This window comes from Perissodus microlepis, chromosome 19 (assembly GCF_051167445.1).
Source record: "Perissodus microlepis isolate ML-2025 ecotype Zambia chromosome 19, ASM5116744v1, whole genome shotgun sequence".
NCBI lineage: Eukaryota > Metazoa > Chordata > Actinopteri > Cichliformes > Cichlidae > Perissodus > Perissodus microlepis.
The window spans coordinates 8,087,186-8,104,074 of NC_140479.1; the positions used below are offsets into that span (position 1 = coordinate 8,087,186).

Consider the following 16,889-nt stretch of genomic DNA (forward strand, 5'->3'; position numbering starts at 1 on the left):
AAAAAAAAAAAAAAAAAAATGCGCAGGAAAATCTGACGTGCATGGTTAACTTCACCGACGATATTTTAGGGAGGAATAAACACACATCAGCCTTCGGCCATTTTGATGAACGCATACGCCCCCTAGAACGCGCTCACTTTATTAACAGCCACACAAATGTAAACCACACATCAAACATAAATTAACCATTTGCCTGTCTCCATAATTGAGAGCATTTTCTCTTCTTATGTCAACACCCCCACTTGCTCTCATATTATGATGGTCTTAAGTAAACAAAACAAACAAACAAAAGGTTTCTTCCTCAGTACTGTATACATGTCCGTATACCATGTTAATGCCCAAACATAAACTTCTCAAACTTGAACAACTTAACTTTTGTTGCAGGTTTTGTCATTACATCTGCAACCATCTCTTCTGTTGAACAATAATCCAGAGTTATTTTTCCTGCACTCACAGTTGACCTCACAAAGTGGTACTTTATGTCAACATGTTTACATCTCTGTCTCGTCACAGGATTCTTCGCCAAAGCAATTGCACCCTGATTATCTTCATGAACTTTTGGCGGTGCATATTTTTGTCCATCAATACCTTGTAACAGTTGCAGTAGGTACAAAACTTCTTGTAGGGTTGCAGCTAAAGCCATGTACTCCACTTCACAGGTAGATAATGCAACAGTAGGTTGTCTTTTGGTTTTCCATGAGATTAAAGGACCATCTACAGACAAGCTTATGCAATAACCAGTTGTACTCCGTCTGTCTGTTACATCAGCTGCCCAATCAGCATCGCTGTATGCCCACAACCTTAGTTCTTTGTTGTCACATTTCCTGTAACACAGTTCTTTCTCGGTTGTCCCTTTCAGATATCTCAGTACATGTTTACTGTAGTCCATTGGTCTTCAGTTGGCTCAGTAAAGTACTGTGAAAGTTTACTGACTATAAAACTCAAATCTGGTCTTGTGCATGTAGCCAAATAGATCAGACTACCAACTGCCTCTCTGTACCTTTTGACATCACTCATCCTTTCTGCATCATCAGCATAGTTCAGTTTTTGCTCACAAGGTGTCTGTCTTTCTTTACAATCCTGCATGTTGAATCTTTCAAGTATTTTTTCCACATATTGTTTTTGTGACATTTTTACACAGTTATCACTCTGGTCAAAATCTATACCAATGAAATGTCTCAGTTTTCCCAAATCCTTCATTTTGAATTTTGCTGCAAGCATTTTCTTCACAACAGTTAGTTCACTTTCATCACTAGCAGCAATGATCAGGTCATCTACCCATACAATCAGAATCACCTTCTTATTTTCTGTCATTTTTGTGTAAACACAATGGTCAGCGGGATTCTGCACAAAGTTGTTCTCACTCAGATATTCATGCAACAACTTGTTCCAATTTCGGCCTGATTGTTTTAGCCCATATAGCGACTTTTTCAACTTGCACACCAGTTGCACACCATTTGTGTTGGACTTTACCTCATAGCCCTCAGGTTGTTCCATGAATACCTCACAATCTATTGGTGCGTGAAGATAGGCAGCTTTAACATCCATCTGATGTAAAAGCATGTTTTCTTGTGCTGCCTTTTGCATCAACACTCTGATACTAGTCAGGTTAGCAGTAGGGGAAAATGTTTCTTCATAATCCACACCTATCCTCTGACTATATCCTTTAGCAACATAACGTGCCTTGTACTTCTCAGATCCATCAACATTGTTTTTGACTGCGTACACCCATCTACCCCCCACTGTCTTCTTACCCTCAGGCAAAGTGGTTAAGGTAAATGTGTCATTTTCTCTTAGTGATTGCATCTCTTCATCCATTGCACTGACCCATTTCTCTGAGTTAGATGAAGTTATTGCTTCCTTGAATGTTTGGGGAATGTTACACATTGCTCTGTAACAATAATCCATGTTTGTAAGTACTTGATCATAATCCTCCTTACCAGTAACATATTCACTTAAATACCCAGGCCTCTTTCTCACCCTGGAAGGATACCTTGCAGCCTCGCAGTCGAGTTCATTCTCCTGTGACTGGCTGCTCATCTCAGACATGCTTACTGGGATCTGTTCCTGAGTATCTGTGTGTTCTGTACTCACATCAGTCTGTTCTCTGGTCTTGGTGAACCTGTTTGGTGTCTCAAAGTCACCCTCATCATCTGGCACCTTGTCAGTCCGTGTTTGTCTCTCTACTTTTGTTTTAGTCTCAAACTTCACCAGTCTATGCTTCTGTACTTTCCCACTGTCTGGGTAGTAGACCATATAAGCTGGACTGTTCTTGTCATATCCAACAAAAATTCCTTTCTCACACCTTGAGTCTAGTTTTCTCTTGTTCTGCCTGTAGGCATAACACACTGACCCAAATGTCTGCATCCTGGAAAGGTTTGGCCTTCTTCCTGTCAGCATTAAATATGGTGTCTGTTCTGTGTGTCTGTTAAAACATCTATTTCTCACTACAGCTGCTGTTTGCACTGCGTAAGTCCACAACTCTTTAGGTAACTCTTTCTCTATTACAGTTTTTCTCAAATGTCAAAACACAAAAGCCAATCCTGTAACCCAAATGACCAGTAGTCTAAACACATTTACTAAATGTAGCCACCATATTCCAGTACCATAAACACATGTCACATGAAGACACAATTCACAAAACACAACCCTCTGTACTCATAAATCTAAACACATTTTTCCTTGCTAAAACACATGTTGCAAAACAACTCTGCTCATATTCTCAAATGAAAGCCCATGTGATGCAAAATGCTTGCCACAGTCACCAATCTTTGAACACAGGGAACACACCTGGCGTCAGTCACTACACACAACGACTCAAAATTGAAGACACCTGTTGCTAATGATGTGACCCCACCTATAAAAGCATAGTTTGGTGAAGATGCCAAACAATCACAATGGATGAAGGCATTCGAGCGTGCGGAAGGAGAAGAGCTGCAGGCCAAAGAGGAAGAGGGGTTGAGATCAGAGGAGGAAGAGGTGAAGGCCTAAGAAGAAGAGGAGTTCGGAGTAGAGGAGGAAGAGAAGGAGGCCAACAAGAGAGAGGAGAAGGTCCAGGTGGGAGAAGAAGACAACCTCGCACCATCATAACAGATGATATGCGAGCAACAGTAATTGATCATGTCATTGGCCATGGCATGACAATGGCTGAAGCGGGACGAAGAGTACATCCAAACCTGAGTAGGTTCACCGTGGCCACCATTATCAAGGCATTTAGACAACACAACAGGTATAGTACGCTATTGCTTTCTTTGTCACACTACAGTTTTACAGGCCTGTGAAAGTGGTCTGTTACTTTACATGTAGTTTTACATATAAATCAGTCAATTGACAACACATGTTTCTTTCTTTAGAGCTGAAAGGATGCCACATAGAGGTGGGAGGGTTGCCATATTCACAGCGGCACAAGAAACCCTCATTGCAGATATGGTCCGTGAGAACAACTGCATTAGACTCCGAGAGATCAGAGACAAAGTCATTGCAGATAATGTAAACTTTGAGAACATTGATGCTGTCAGCGTGTCCACAATAGACCGAGTTCTCCGGCGCCAACAGATGAGGATGAAACAGGTCTACAGGGTTCCCTTTGAGCGCAACTCTGCGCGACACATAGAACAACGTTACGAGTATGTGCAAGTACGTATACATCCATGTCCACAGTACAGTTAGTGGACATACTGTGTTGCTTAGTGGCCTACATTACTTCTGGACAATACTGTGCTACCTGACTGACCGTTCTGAACACCTGTACGCTTTTCCATGTTCACAGAGGATAATGCAGTTGGACGCGATGGCCAGACCCCATGAGTACCTCTTCCTGGATGAGGCTGGCTTCAACCTCCAGAAACGAAGGCGAAGAGGCCGTAACATCATTGGCCAAAGAGCCATCACTGAGGTTCCTGGCCAACGGGGGGGTAATATTACTCTTTGTGCAGCTATGGGTACGGAGGGGCTTGTCCACCGGCATGCTGTCCTTGGGTCTTACAACACCCAACGTCTCCTCTCCTTCCTAGAGGAGCTAAAAGACATCCTCCTGGACCGTCAACAACACCATCCTAGGCTAGCACATCACATGTATGTGATCATTTGGGACAACGTCCGCTTCCACAAAACACACCAAATCAGAGAGTGGTTCACCACCAACAGTGACCACTTTTTAAACGTCTGTCTGCCACCCTACTCCCCTTTCCTGAACCCTATAGAGGAGTTCTTCTCATCATGGAGATGGAAGGTGTATGACAGACAGCCATACACAAGAGAGAACCTCGTACGGGCAATGGAGCTGGCCTGTGCTGACATCCCAGTGGAGGCCTTCCAGGGATGGATTCGCCATTCCAGGGCGTTTTTCCCGCGGTGCCTAGCAAGGGACAATATAGCCTGTGATGTGGATGAGGTGATGTGGCCCAATGCAGCTCGGCAACATGATGCCGCACAGTGACTGTGTATAATACTGTAAAAAGACCGTGTAGACAATAAAAAAGACTTCACACCCTGATCATGTTTCCGAGAGTACTGTTGTGTGCGATAGATTCTGTTTTTGCATTGAGTTGTGTTACAGTAGTGTACGTACATGCAGGATGTTTTTATAGATTTATAGTCTTCATGTGAAACTCACAAATCTAAATGCCTAATCCTCTGCAGGGTTCTATGACGATCCGTTACTGTACAGTTTATAAAAATATGCATTGGCAGTTATGAACCAAAGAACCTTCTCACAAATTGAGCATTGTGTTTTCAATTGTTTTGCTGTAGTGTGTAATGCTGTTTATAGTGTTTATAGTTTTGACAGCTTCGAGCTGCTCTCTTGGTGTGGGAGTTTGAGTTTTGCAGTGGGAAGGTGTGGTTGTGTTTATGTAGCTTTAGAGAAGGGTGTTGTGTTTGGACATTGGGGGACCTGGTGGTAACGTTTGTGACATGTGTTTTAGCATTTGAGAAAAACTGTAACATACACCTGGCCATATCAAAAAGAGTGCGCCAATTGCGTTCTGCAGTACCATTTTGGTGTGGTGAGTATGGTGCTGAGGTCTCATGCCTGATTCCATTTTTGCTAAGGAGTGCCTGATACTCATTTCCCATAAACTCTGTTCCATTGTCAGACCTGATACATTTAACTTGCCCATACGGGGCTGTATCGGCCAAAAACTTCTGTGTCGCTTTTGCCGTGTCACTCTTATTTTTCAGAAAATACACAAACACTGCACTGGAATAGTCATCAGTGAATGATAGTGCAAATCTATATCCATCTCTGGACTCTGGGTCTACTGGACCAGCTAGATCTGTGTGTACCAGCTCTAAGGCGGTTTTGGCTCGTGCATCAGGGTCCCTGTTTCTAGTTTGAACAAACTTTCCCTGTGTGCACACTTCACAATGCAAGACAGATTTATCTGTTTTTCCTTTGATTGCCATACCATCAACAACACCTTGTAATCTCTGAATGTCATCATAATTACAGTGACCAAGAATTTCATGCCATGTTTGCATGTCATAGCAACCCTTACACTGGTCTTTACCTTCAGTGTTTACTGTTTGTAGGTAGTACAGTCTGTTATACTCATATATTGGGAACCTTGTACCGTCTTTGTGTCGCAGGGTGTCTTTTCCTTGCTTGAAGATCATAGTTGCTCCATTTGAGGTAGCTGCTTTCACAGAGAAGATGTCTTGTGGATACGATGGGATGTACAGTGCCTGTTTCAAGGTTGTTTTGTGGCACTGCCCCCTGCTGTCCATCAAGCAAAACTCTGCCTCCCCTCTTTGCTCTGCAACTCCAGTGCACTTAGTGCCGTCAGCCAACTCTACGTAGTGTGACTTGGGCTGGAAACTGTTGTCGAATCTCCTGAACTTCGTTATATCTGTAACAATATGCGAAGTTGCCCCTGTGTCCACCATCAGACCCTTTTTGTTGATGCCATGCTCTGACTGGAACGCTGCATCCTCGCTGCTCACCCGGAATGCGTAGTCTTTGCTACCCGACTCCTCGGAAACTTTCCGTGCGTTGTCTTGCCGCCGTTTCCGTCTGCATGTTGAGTCCCAATGGGTGGTGCTTTTACACTCGCTACACCACTGCTTGCGCTGACACGTCCTGGCTTTGTGTCCCTTTAGTCCGCATCTGAAACACACTATGTCTGCGTTGCCGGCCCCACGGTCATTGGATTTTTCTAACGTGGGATTGTCGCTCGGTCGTGCACGTGCTTTCATGATGTTGTCATCTGACGCTGCGGCGCGCATTTTCTCTGTGGCTTCAAAGCTTCGCAGTCTAGTTTTAAATTCAGCAAAAGTCACTTCAACTTCACTTTGTGTGACATGAATAGCAAACGGTTTGAATGATTCTGGCAGTCCCTTCAAAACCATTGCTACCAATAGCCCATCACTCAATGTTTCACCAGCATTCCTCAGGGCTATGATTATTGTCTCTGCTCGTATCACATACTCAGTTACACTCTCACTGCTGGACTTTTGGAGCGAAGTGAGTTCTGTATACAGGCTAATTATACGAGGTTTTCCTTTACCTGCATAATAGTTTCTTAGAATCCCCAGCGCCTTCCGTCCATCATCCGCTGCTTCTCACATAACAAGAGACAAACTTTTGTCATCCAGAAACTGGATCAGCTCCGCGTAGGCCTCTGCATTCTTTGCAGCCGAGTGAAGCTGACCCCCCACCCACTTGAAACGTAAAGGCAAATAGGCGGAGCGGTTAGTGCCACGTTTGTGCAGATTTGTGCAGGTAAAATGAGCGTTTGTGCTGCTACGGTTTCCGAGATATTAAACTTTATTTTATAGGTCATTCAAAGGTCACCTTCCCCCCCAGATTGCTCCAAAACGGGCCAAAATGGTCTACTTTTTTAGTGCTACGTTTGTGCTGATTTGTGCAGGTAAAATTAGCGTTTGTGCTGCTACAGTATCTGAGATATAATGATTTTAATTATTACGGCCTACGCTGTATAACACCAGTGTCTGTGGCAGTGAGTTTCAGCAGCTGTGGAGTTTTGCACTTTTATAGAAGACTGTCCACTTTTTCTAGGCTTGCTGCATATTAACTTTTATTAGTTTACACTTTAGTAACACAATTTATTCAGCGGAAAGGTCAATATTTCTTTTGTTACCAGTGCAGAAACGTACACAAGGTAGGCTAAAGTTTTTATTTTTTCTGTGGCAAAACTGAGTTTCATGTGAAGTGATTCACGTATACCTAAATTATTATTATTTTTTACATACCCAGTTGGCATCTATGATTTTGTTTTGAATTATATATGTTCATTATTATTAATGTAGCTGTCTCAGAAAAAATGAAGTGTTTGCTTTGATAGGTTGTTACCTACGTGTAGAAAACTGAATATTCCACAGCACCTAGGCGAGGGATCTTCAACCTGCGGCTCTAAAGCAACATGTGGCTCTCCGGCCCCTCCACTGTGGCTCTTATAAGACCAAGTAAGTCATTTTTTTTATTATAAAGACAACAAGAAAGGGTTCTGTTAACAGTTTGTTTTTTTTATGAAATATCTGCATTGACTATTCACTGAATGTACAAGGCTTTTAAAAGTGATTTAATGTTTCTTAGCTTCAAATCTGTTTACTGTAATTTTCAAGTTGGTTGCCCATCTTTCCTAATTTTCAATTATTATGGAAAGGACTCACGTAGCTGGCTTCATTTTAACAAATACTTTTTTCCGTTATAAAGCTTTGATGATTCATTTTCTTATCAAATCTAAAAATAAACATTTTTATTTACATTTCCATAGATTACACGATACAACAACTCATTTTCTAGATATTTATAGGCTCTTTCTTTTTTTAGGCTCTAGACAGGTTTTGTAGCAGCAGGGGGAAAAGGGGCCCTTTGAACTGAAAAGGATGCTGACCCCTGACTTAAGCCACCAGGTCAACACAAAACAAATACAGAAAAATTATTGACAGAAAAATGGAACGGTTACTTTCAAGGCTACGGGTGAAGGTGACTGGGTGTGTAAAAGCAAAAATGCATCAGACTGACAAAGAGTGTTAAAAGATTTTTAATTTAGAACTTTAACTTTATGTGCAAAACTGAACTTACTGATAACACACACTAGCCATTTGAACACATGTAACTGTAATGAACCAAATAAAACAGAAAAATGCAGGCAGCACTCATTATACTGTGTATAACACAGCATGGGGTTGTATTTTTTTCTTTTCAGATGCTCCTGTCACTCCATTTCCCAGGTCATCATAGCACTCCCACACACATGGAGCTCTCCTGCAGTATGCAGTGTAATACCCCAAACCATCAGTGGTCATCTTTCCATGGAAAGCAATTAATGCCCTCAAAGTGAACGACTTTCCTTGGAGAACCAGGTTGGAGGGAAATTCATTCAGTGGAAATTCTGTTTGGTTTGCAAGGTCAGTATCAATCCACACGATATCTCCAATGTTGTAGCTGTAACTGTCCCTGCACAGAGCTGTGGTGCTGTCTTCTGTTTTGAATTCTGATGGACACAGAGATGGATTGGAGAGTGGCCTGAGGCAGGTAGACTCAGGTAGGCCAAGTCCTGCTTCCACAGCCGTGCCAAGATGAGCCATACCAGACTCTTTGAGGACAGAGATGGCAGGAGAAACAAATGGCACTTCCCTTGTCATCCCTTTGCTGAGGTAGCAGTGCTGTGAAGAGCAGTGTTTGGTAAAATAAACACTTGAGATGTTCCTCATTGTCTTATCAATTACAGCGGAGATATTGCACTGAGCATCGATTTGGATCGCACCAGACCTCAAGGAGACAGCTTCAAACATTACACTAAGCAGCTCTGCTCTCCTTCTGTAGGTTTGTTGGGTCACACCATCTGTGGCAATGGCTTTCACCAGCTGCAGGACTGGGTTTTCACTGTCTTTCAGAACAGCATTTTGAAATGTGGAGCTGTCACAGAAGGCACAACATAAGCACTGAAAAAATGCATCAAATGCACAGGTATTGAGCACAGAGATTGTCGATTCCCCTAATCTAATAGGCTGATGGAGGTTTCCATTTTTTAATAATCCCACTTTCACTCTTTTGGCCCCAAAAGTTTCATCTGCATGGAGCCATTCGATACATGAAGAGAGGTAGGAAGTCCTCTTCCTTTTTTTGGGTGGAACAGCTAGGCCCCTCCAGTTCTCAACTGCATCTTCATCAGCCGGAAGAATGTTTGTGGCAGCATCAGATCCCACAAACGGGTGAGCATCCATTTTTATTTTGTCTTCTGCACTGTGAGTCGTCATGGATCCAGAATTGGCATCTGTGACTTTCAGTGATCCCACTGTTGCCTCATCTTTGACCTTTTCTTTTGCAGAACAAATCCACATATTTCCCTCGATGAAAGAAAGATGACGAGCAATGAAGCGATCGACTCGAACAGGCAAGTTTTCATGTTTGAAAAGACCATGTTTTATGTTTTTGAACTCAGCTTCAACAGTGGCTGAACTTGCTGTGATGCTGGTGCTTTGGAAGAGAGGGACCATTATTCCTGTCCAGAGTGGCAAGTAACTTGCCAGTCTTATTATATGAGGAATAATCTCAGGGAGAAAGTGAATATTATCTCTGTCCCCGTTTGCTGCAGCAAGTGACCTGCTCTCCTCACATATTTCTGTTACCCAGTGTCGTAGGTCAGTCTGGATCTCATCCACTAAATCCACTCTCTCACTTTCCTCCATCTGTTCATCTGGAATGATGATGGAGTCTTGAGCAATTTGGGCTTTCAAGTATTTCTTGCACCTTTCTGAAGGAAGAGGGGCTCCAGAACTGTCATCACCTTCTGCCTCACTGAGGGCCACAACAGTGATAGCATGTAGGAGCTGTTTTGCATGGTCCAAACATTGAGACTGAAGAAGTTTTGCTAATGACCTGACAAAGAAATCTTTAACACGATGTGTTTTCTTCTTCAGGCAGTCCCACTGGCATATCATCTTGATGCAGTGCGCAACATCAACCCTGATAAAACAAGGGGGGAGTTTGGCAGACTGGGTTCCAAGAAGGGCATGAAAGCATTCATTAAGGTAGGACTTCAGATCAGGATGAGGAGTGAAAGCCTTGACCAGAGCTCCCAGAATTGCCAGAGAAAAGTCACTCACAGCTTCCTCCTGTCAACCAGTTTGCGATGGCATTAACATTGGGACACTGGGGCAATTGTTTTCTTTCAGAATACCCTGATAAAGGAAGATATGGCCAGATTTGCCATTTGGTCTCAGCAGTTTTTTCACAACTGAACCGGTTGCATCAAAACACACAGTTGGGGGAGATTTTTTTGACAATGTCTTATAAACATGCATCTGTGTTTGACTCCAGTAGTGACAGAAAAACCTGTCCAGTCCAATATCTCGGATGCTACCACTGTGAGGAACACTATATTTTAACAATTGCAGAGATGCAATGGGGTCCTTATCTCCTAATTCCAAGTCTTTTCTCTCTTGTTTGGCTTTTCGCAGAGTGGCCAAATTTGGAAGGTGGCTTGGCTCAGGATCTCCAACATCCATCAGATCTGCTGCCCTCGCTGACCTCCATACAGCTGGTTCCATTCTGCCCTCACACAGCTCTTTAGCGATCTGTTCACGCAGGTTTCCAGACATGAACTCCTTGGAGGGGCTAGTGTGCAGGGAGAGATCTGTATTTCTCATGAAACACTGGAGCACCATTGGACTATTAATTGCTGGCTGTCTGTCACATGACATTTCTAACTGGCCATGACACTCCTTACAGTCGCCTCTGATGTCCAGATAATTATTGTTGACAGTTGGATGGACCTTTGCTCTATGGAACACAAGTGTACATGTATTTTTGATCTTCTTCCATATAAGATCGTTGATGATATGAGTCCAAGTGCCAGGTTTCAAAATTGTGTATTCCCTTTTTTGGGTAGGAGAAAACTTGTCATTGTATTCAACCTTTTCAGGAATAAATTTAACCCAGTCCTCAAAAGGGACTTCTAGTTCAAAAGCTTGACAGTTTTCTTGTCCAGGAGAAATGCAATGTGAATCTAACTCTCCTTCACTATTACTTTCCTGATCACTGATTTCCAAAGCTGACCAGATGTTGTGTCTATTTAGCTTCACAAAAGTGTACAGGGCCTTTGCTGACATCTTGTCTTCTAGCTGCTGACTCAGCTCTTTCCAGACTGATGCAGCTGGCCATTTTGGACTATGGCCTCTTTTGAATTGCAAAGAACTGCAAAAATGGAAACCTTGTCTACAGATGGCTTTCGAGGCATCTAAATAAAAAAAAAACACACACACTATGATTATGATGGAGCAAAACGTGATTTCTGACCTATATATACAGCCAGGAGCAACCCCCCCCCCCCCAAGTTCTCTACCAATCTACACTTTCATATTTTGTGGAATTATTGTTTTTAAGATGGAGCTATTGAATTTGTGAGTTTATTAAATTGAGTCTGAGTATTTAACCCATTAACATGTACTGTACAGCACTTTAGTCCAGTGTGCTACATGTTTTAAAGTGCTTTAGAAACTATATATTGAAAAAAAATCCTTTTGATCCAGACAGTTAGCTATATCATGTATTAACTCAGTAACTAAAACCTCAGTATTTTAAATGTAAGCTTACCTTGTTCAGAAATCAGATGTAACACGCTGTTCTAAGAATCCTTCAGACACAGTAATGCCAAATAATAGTTTTTTCTGCCAGAAAATGTGTATTTGATGCAAAAGACTGCTAGCTTGTTCGTTTCTCAAAAAGTGTTCATGGGAGTGTAAAATGTTCAAATGTAGTTTTCAATAAAGTTTTTTTAATCCACTCTAAAAAAATAAATACTCAAGCATTTGCATCGTGGTTTTATGAACAAAAAGTGATTGAAGTAAAGAAATTGAAGTTAAAAAAAAATACACTCATTACAAATTTAGCTGATTAAATACAACAAGAGGGTTTTTTTTAACAGAACTTTATTGAACAAGTGAACACACAAAGTGAAAGGTCATTTGAAAAAGACATTTTTCAGCAGTAACACCATAACAGAATATCTCATATCATAGCAACACAAACACTCATTTTACCTGCACAAATCAGCACAAACGTAGCACTAAAAAAGTAGACCATTTGGCCCGTTTTGGAGCAGTCTGGGGGGATGGTGACCTTTGAATGACCTATAAAATAATGTTTAATATCTCAAAACCGTAGCAGCACAAACACTCATTTTACCTGCACAAATCTGCACAAACGTAGCACTAACCGCTCCGCCTATTTGCCTTTACGTTTCAAGTGGGTGGGGGGTCAGCTTCACTCTGCTCTTTGGGGACAGCCCAATACAGCCATCGGGAAAGTCTGGTTGCATATTCAAAAATTCATTAAAAATCATTCTTGATAGTTGATGTCTAACTTTCAACACAATCCTCCTCCTGGACACCTACTGTACCTCTGTGCCAAGTTTCATCTCAATCCGCTGCATCAATAATTGTCTAATATTAATGGATCAAAAATGCTGCTGAGAGAGTCATGACAGGGACTATAAAGAGACAGCATATTTCAACCATATTTTCTTGTCTTCACCAGGGTGCTTTGATTCATTTTGGGGGTGCTAAAACAAAAAACCTGTGTTTTCCTGGTTAAGAGTTTGTTCTTAAATTTAGTTCAGTGTCTAGTCTGTGGTGGTTAAGCTTCCTGTTTTACTTTGAAGGTCCGTGTCTCATGTTAGTGTGTCCAGTGTTACATTCGAGTCAGCTGTGTCCTCATGTGTCGCCACTTCTCCTGATCACCTCGTGTGTATTTAAGTCTTCAGTCTTCCTGTGTTCAGCGTTGCGTCGTCTGTGTTTCCTCCTTTCATGCATTCATAGTTCTCATAGTTCCTCTTGTGGAGATACAGAAATTATTTCATTGCTGCCATATAATCTGCATCGTTATAATTGCATTAATAACATTCTTTACAGCATTGTTTCATCTAATAATATTTCTCACAGTATTGATAGTGCATTACAGTTGTTTATTGAAGATGTTTATTTGAGGATCCTTCCATTATGTTAACTTTTATTACAAGTACGGTTAGAAGTATTTTATACACATTGCATATCTGTGCTTATTTTGAGTTGATGTTCGGTTCATTAAGGGTCTTAAGCTTCACTGGCGTGACTGTCCACGTGATACATGCTGAGGGAAACTAGAACATAGAAGGATAACTGCAATGCATGCTTACAGTACATATAATTTTGTGCTGCCTCTTGGCCAGGACTCCCTTGAAAAAGAGGTTTTTGATCTCAACGGGACATTCCTGGTTAAATAAAGGTTAAATAAATAAAAAATATAATACATATAATCTAGGAATAGGCCTGTCATGGTCTGGGTCTGATGACCCAGAGCTCATGTATTTCTTGTATATGTTTTTCCGTATGTTATGTTTTGGTGGTTTTCTCTCCTTTTTGTCCTTTCTCCCTGTGTGCTCCCGGATGTTTTGGGGTCGCTGAGGGGACTGCGACCCGGAAGTGTTCCTGCACTGGGAACTGCCGCACCTGCCGCCCATTAGCTCTCACCAGCTGCAGCTGATAGCTTCATGAGGGGCGTCTTATTTAAGAAGGTGGCGGAGCCCCAGTCGGCGCGGGATTATACTAAGTCGAACCTGTTAAGTACCTCCGTAGATTAGTGTGTTGAGATCGGCTTCGCTACTAAAGGCTGCCTGCTGAGCTGTGTGTGTTTTTGTGTCACCAGGAGTCGGGAGTCAGGAACGTCGCCACGAGGGGAAATCACGGAGTGGAATCGGGTTTTTGGAGTTGTCACCTTTTCACTGCTATGGACACGTGCACTGTGTGGGATTCTTAGAGGAATCGCCACAGGAGTCACAGTGCTTGAATTGTATATAGTTGTCGTTTCTGTCCACTCACCATAAATAAATCCACTGTCCTTCACTAGAGTCTCGCGTTTGGGCCCTGCTTTCTCTACAACTCCACGGTCTGCCGTTGCAGCCCGTGACAGAATAATCCCGCCCATCATGGACCCAGCGGACTCATCGGAGAGATTCAGGAGGGAGGTGACGGATAAAGTTAATAGACTCTGCGACCTTTGGCTGGAGGCGCACGAGGAAGGATTTCGTCGTGCCGTGGAAAAGCGGCTGAAAGAGACGCTGTCTTGCTTCCCGTGGGTACTGGATACGCTCTACCCGATCGTCGCGGACTTTCTGGTTAACACGCTCCACCTCTTCAGGCTGCTCTCCAGCCCGACCAGCTGGGGGATCCGCAGCCTGACACGCCGGCCCCGGCATCGTCTAAGAAGCGACGCTCGCGCCACCGGCGCTCTTCACCGCAGCCGGATTCCCGGACTTCACAACAACCGGCTGTGGTGAGTCATAAGGACAATTTTTCATTTTCCACTCCATCTGTTTGTTTGTTTAGGCACTGTGAGACCGCCGAGCCTGTAACTCAGGCAGCCGCCCAGTCTATAGCTAAGCGGTCTGCAGTTCAATCATCTACCCCACCTACAGCAGCCTCCACTCCACTACCCACTCCAGCAGCTGTGGCAGCCTCCACTCCACTACCCACTCCAGCAGCTGTGGATGCCGTTGGGGGTAACATGAACTCCATTAGTGTGTTAAATTCTTTCTCTGTGACAGTGGAAATAGAGGGGGAAGAAAGAAAGAAGGTAGTAAAGATTGAGGAGACCGAGAGTGTTGCTAAAGATTGTATCTCGCTGCCTCTACCCCTATTGACTGCTTCCCTCTCTGCTCAACCCATTGCTGTTGCTGTGCCACCATTCACTCCACCATCAGCACAGTCTACAGTTCAGCCATTTGCTCCATCTACTGCAGCACAGTTAGCTGCTCAAGCACCTGCTCAACGTCCTCAACAAATACCACTACAGTCAGTAGCTCTGTCTCTAGTACCGTCACCTCCTGTGGCCGTAGCACAGCCAGCTGCCCAGCCTGTAGCCGTAGCACAGCCTGCTGCCCAGCCTGTAGCCGTAGCACAGTCAGCTGCCCAGCCCCTTCGATCCTTTGCAGGATGTTCAGAGGAGCTCAGTCTGTCAAGTGAGGGCTGTTTACCTGGGCTGGAACAGACTGACTGCCCCGCACAGCCCCAGCCGCAGCATCACGAGCCGGCTGTGAGCCAGGTGCTGTCTCAACCAGCTTCAACTTTGCCAGAGATCTCGATACCTGCTGGTCACGCATGTGTCTCTGCTGAAGGGTCCGAGGGGCCGTTTCAGCTATCATCTGTTCCACCATCCACTTCAACTACACTGCCGTCATCTCCACCACCTGCTGCGGAGCTCGGCGAGCCGCAGCAGGAGAGAGCGCCGGAGCTCGGCGAGCCTGCACCGCCGCTGAAGGAGGGACCTGCACCGCCAACTGTGGAGCTCAGCAAGCAGGAGCCCAGTGAGCAGGAGCCAGCGGTAACATTGTTCTCCTCTCCACCCTTCATGTTGGACATATCACCCTCTCTGTCTGCCACCCAGCTATTCGCTCAACTGTCATTTGTTCCATCGTCCGCATCCACTGCTCTACCTCCACCTCCACCGCCTGCTGCTGCCGTGTCGCTGTCATCCCCGCCTGGTGAGGAGCTCAGCGAGCGGGAGGAGCTCGCGCCGCCTGATCAGGAGCGCGGCGAGCAGGAGCCGCAGCAGGAGCCCGGTTCGCCGCCTGATCAGGAGCGTGGCGAGCGGGGGGAGCCCGCGCCACAGCCGGAGGTGCTCGGCGAGCCGCAGCGGGAGCCCGCACCGCCTGATGAGGAGCTCTGTGAGCCGGAGCGGGAGCTCGCGTGCAGGAGGAGCGTCCACCATCGAGAGAGGGGCTCGGCGTGCCGGAGGGACGCCCACAATCGAGAGAGGGGCTCAGCGTGCCGGAGGGACCTGCTCAGCCACAGCCGGAGATCGGCGTGCCAGAGGGACCCGCTCAGCCTGAGCAGGGGGTCAGTGTGCAGGATGCATCTCCACCTCCAGCGTGCCCTCCACGCCGTCCACCTCCAGCGCGCCGTCCATGTCCAGCGCGCCCTCCACGCCGTCTACGCCGTCCAGCGCGCCCTCCACGCCGTCCAGCGCGCCCTCCACGCCGTCTACGCCGTCCAGCGCGCCCTCCAGCGCGCCCTCCACGCCGTCCAGCGCACCCTCCACGCCGTCCACGTTCAGCTCATCGGGGATCATGGGCCATTCTGCTCTGTCGCTCACCGGAGCTGAATCACCGCAGCACTCGCAGCAGGCCGCCGGAGCTACGCCGCAACCACTGGACGCTTGGCAGGCCACCTGAGATGCAACGCCGCCACCGGACCCGTGGCCGCTCGCCGGAGCTGCCGCGCCACCGGATCCGTGGTAGACCGCTGGAGATGCAGCGCCACCATCACCGGATCCGTGGCGGGCCACCTGAACTGTTTCTCCGCTGCTACCGGATCCGTGGCCACCCGCCGGAGCTGCAGTGTCTCCGCTATTGGACCCGTGGCAGGCCGCCTGACGTGCTCGGTTGCTGCCACTGGACCCGAGGTAGGCCACCTGAACTGTTTCTCCACCACTGCCTGACCCGCAGCGGGCTTCGCCTGTTTTGCTGTCCACTGGGTCGGCCGCCAGAACTGTTTCTGCCACTAGGACAGTGGTTGGACTATTGAACTTGGTTTTTCTTTTTTGTTGTCTAGTGTTGACGGAGAGGTTTTGTGCTGCCTCTTGGCCAGGACTCCCTTGAAAAAGAGGTTTTTGATCTCAACGGGACATTCCTGGTTAAATAAAGGTTAAATAAATAAAAAATATAATACATATAATCTAGGAATAGGCCTGTCATGGTCTGGGTCTGATGACCCAGAGCTCATGTATTTCTTGTATATGTTTTTCCGTATGTTATGTTTTGGTGGTTTTCTCTCCCTTTTTTGTCCTTTCTCCCTGTGTGCTCCCGGATGTTTTGGGGTCGCTGAGGGGACTGCGACCCGGAAGTGTTCCTGCACTGGGAACTGCCGCACCTGCCGCCCATTAGCTC

General features: G+C 45.3%; 1 long non-coding RNA gene and 1 pseudogene across 2 annotated transcripts; both read left to right on the top strand.

The window, feature by feature from the left end:
• Positions 1-6,845: 6,845 nt before the first annotated feature.
• Positions 6,846-11,769, top strand: LOC146365343 (uncharacterized). 2 transcript variants are annotated; one of them, XR_014798513.1, is made up of 9 exons: positions 6,846-7,425; positions 7,793-7,875; positions 8,172-8,373; positions 8,473-8,650; positions 8,792-8,935; positions 9,033-9,180; positions 9,297-9,366; positions 9,893-9,999; positions 10,429-11,769. It is a non-coding gene; the product is annotated as an uncharacterized LOC146365343 (long non-coding RNA). The 2 variants fall into 2 exon arrangements; XR_014798512.1 differs by having other exon boundaries at positions 8,473-8,622.
• A 1,727-nt stretch (positions 11,770-13,496) lies between these two features.
• LOC146365344 (uncharacterized) lies at positions 13,497-16,527 on the top strand (annotated as a pseudogene).
• The last annotated feature ends 362 nt before the right edge of the window (positions 16,528-16,889 follow it).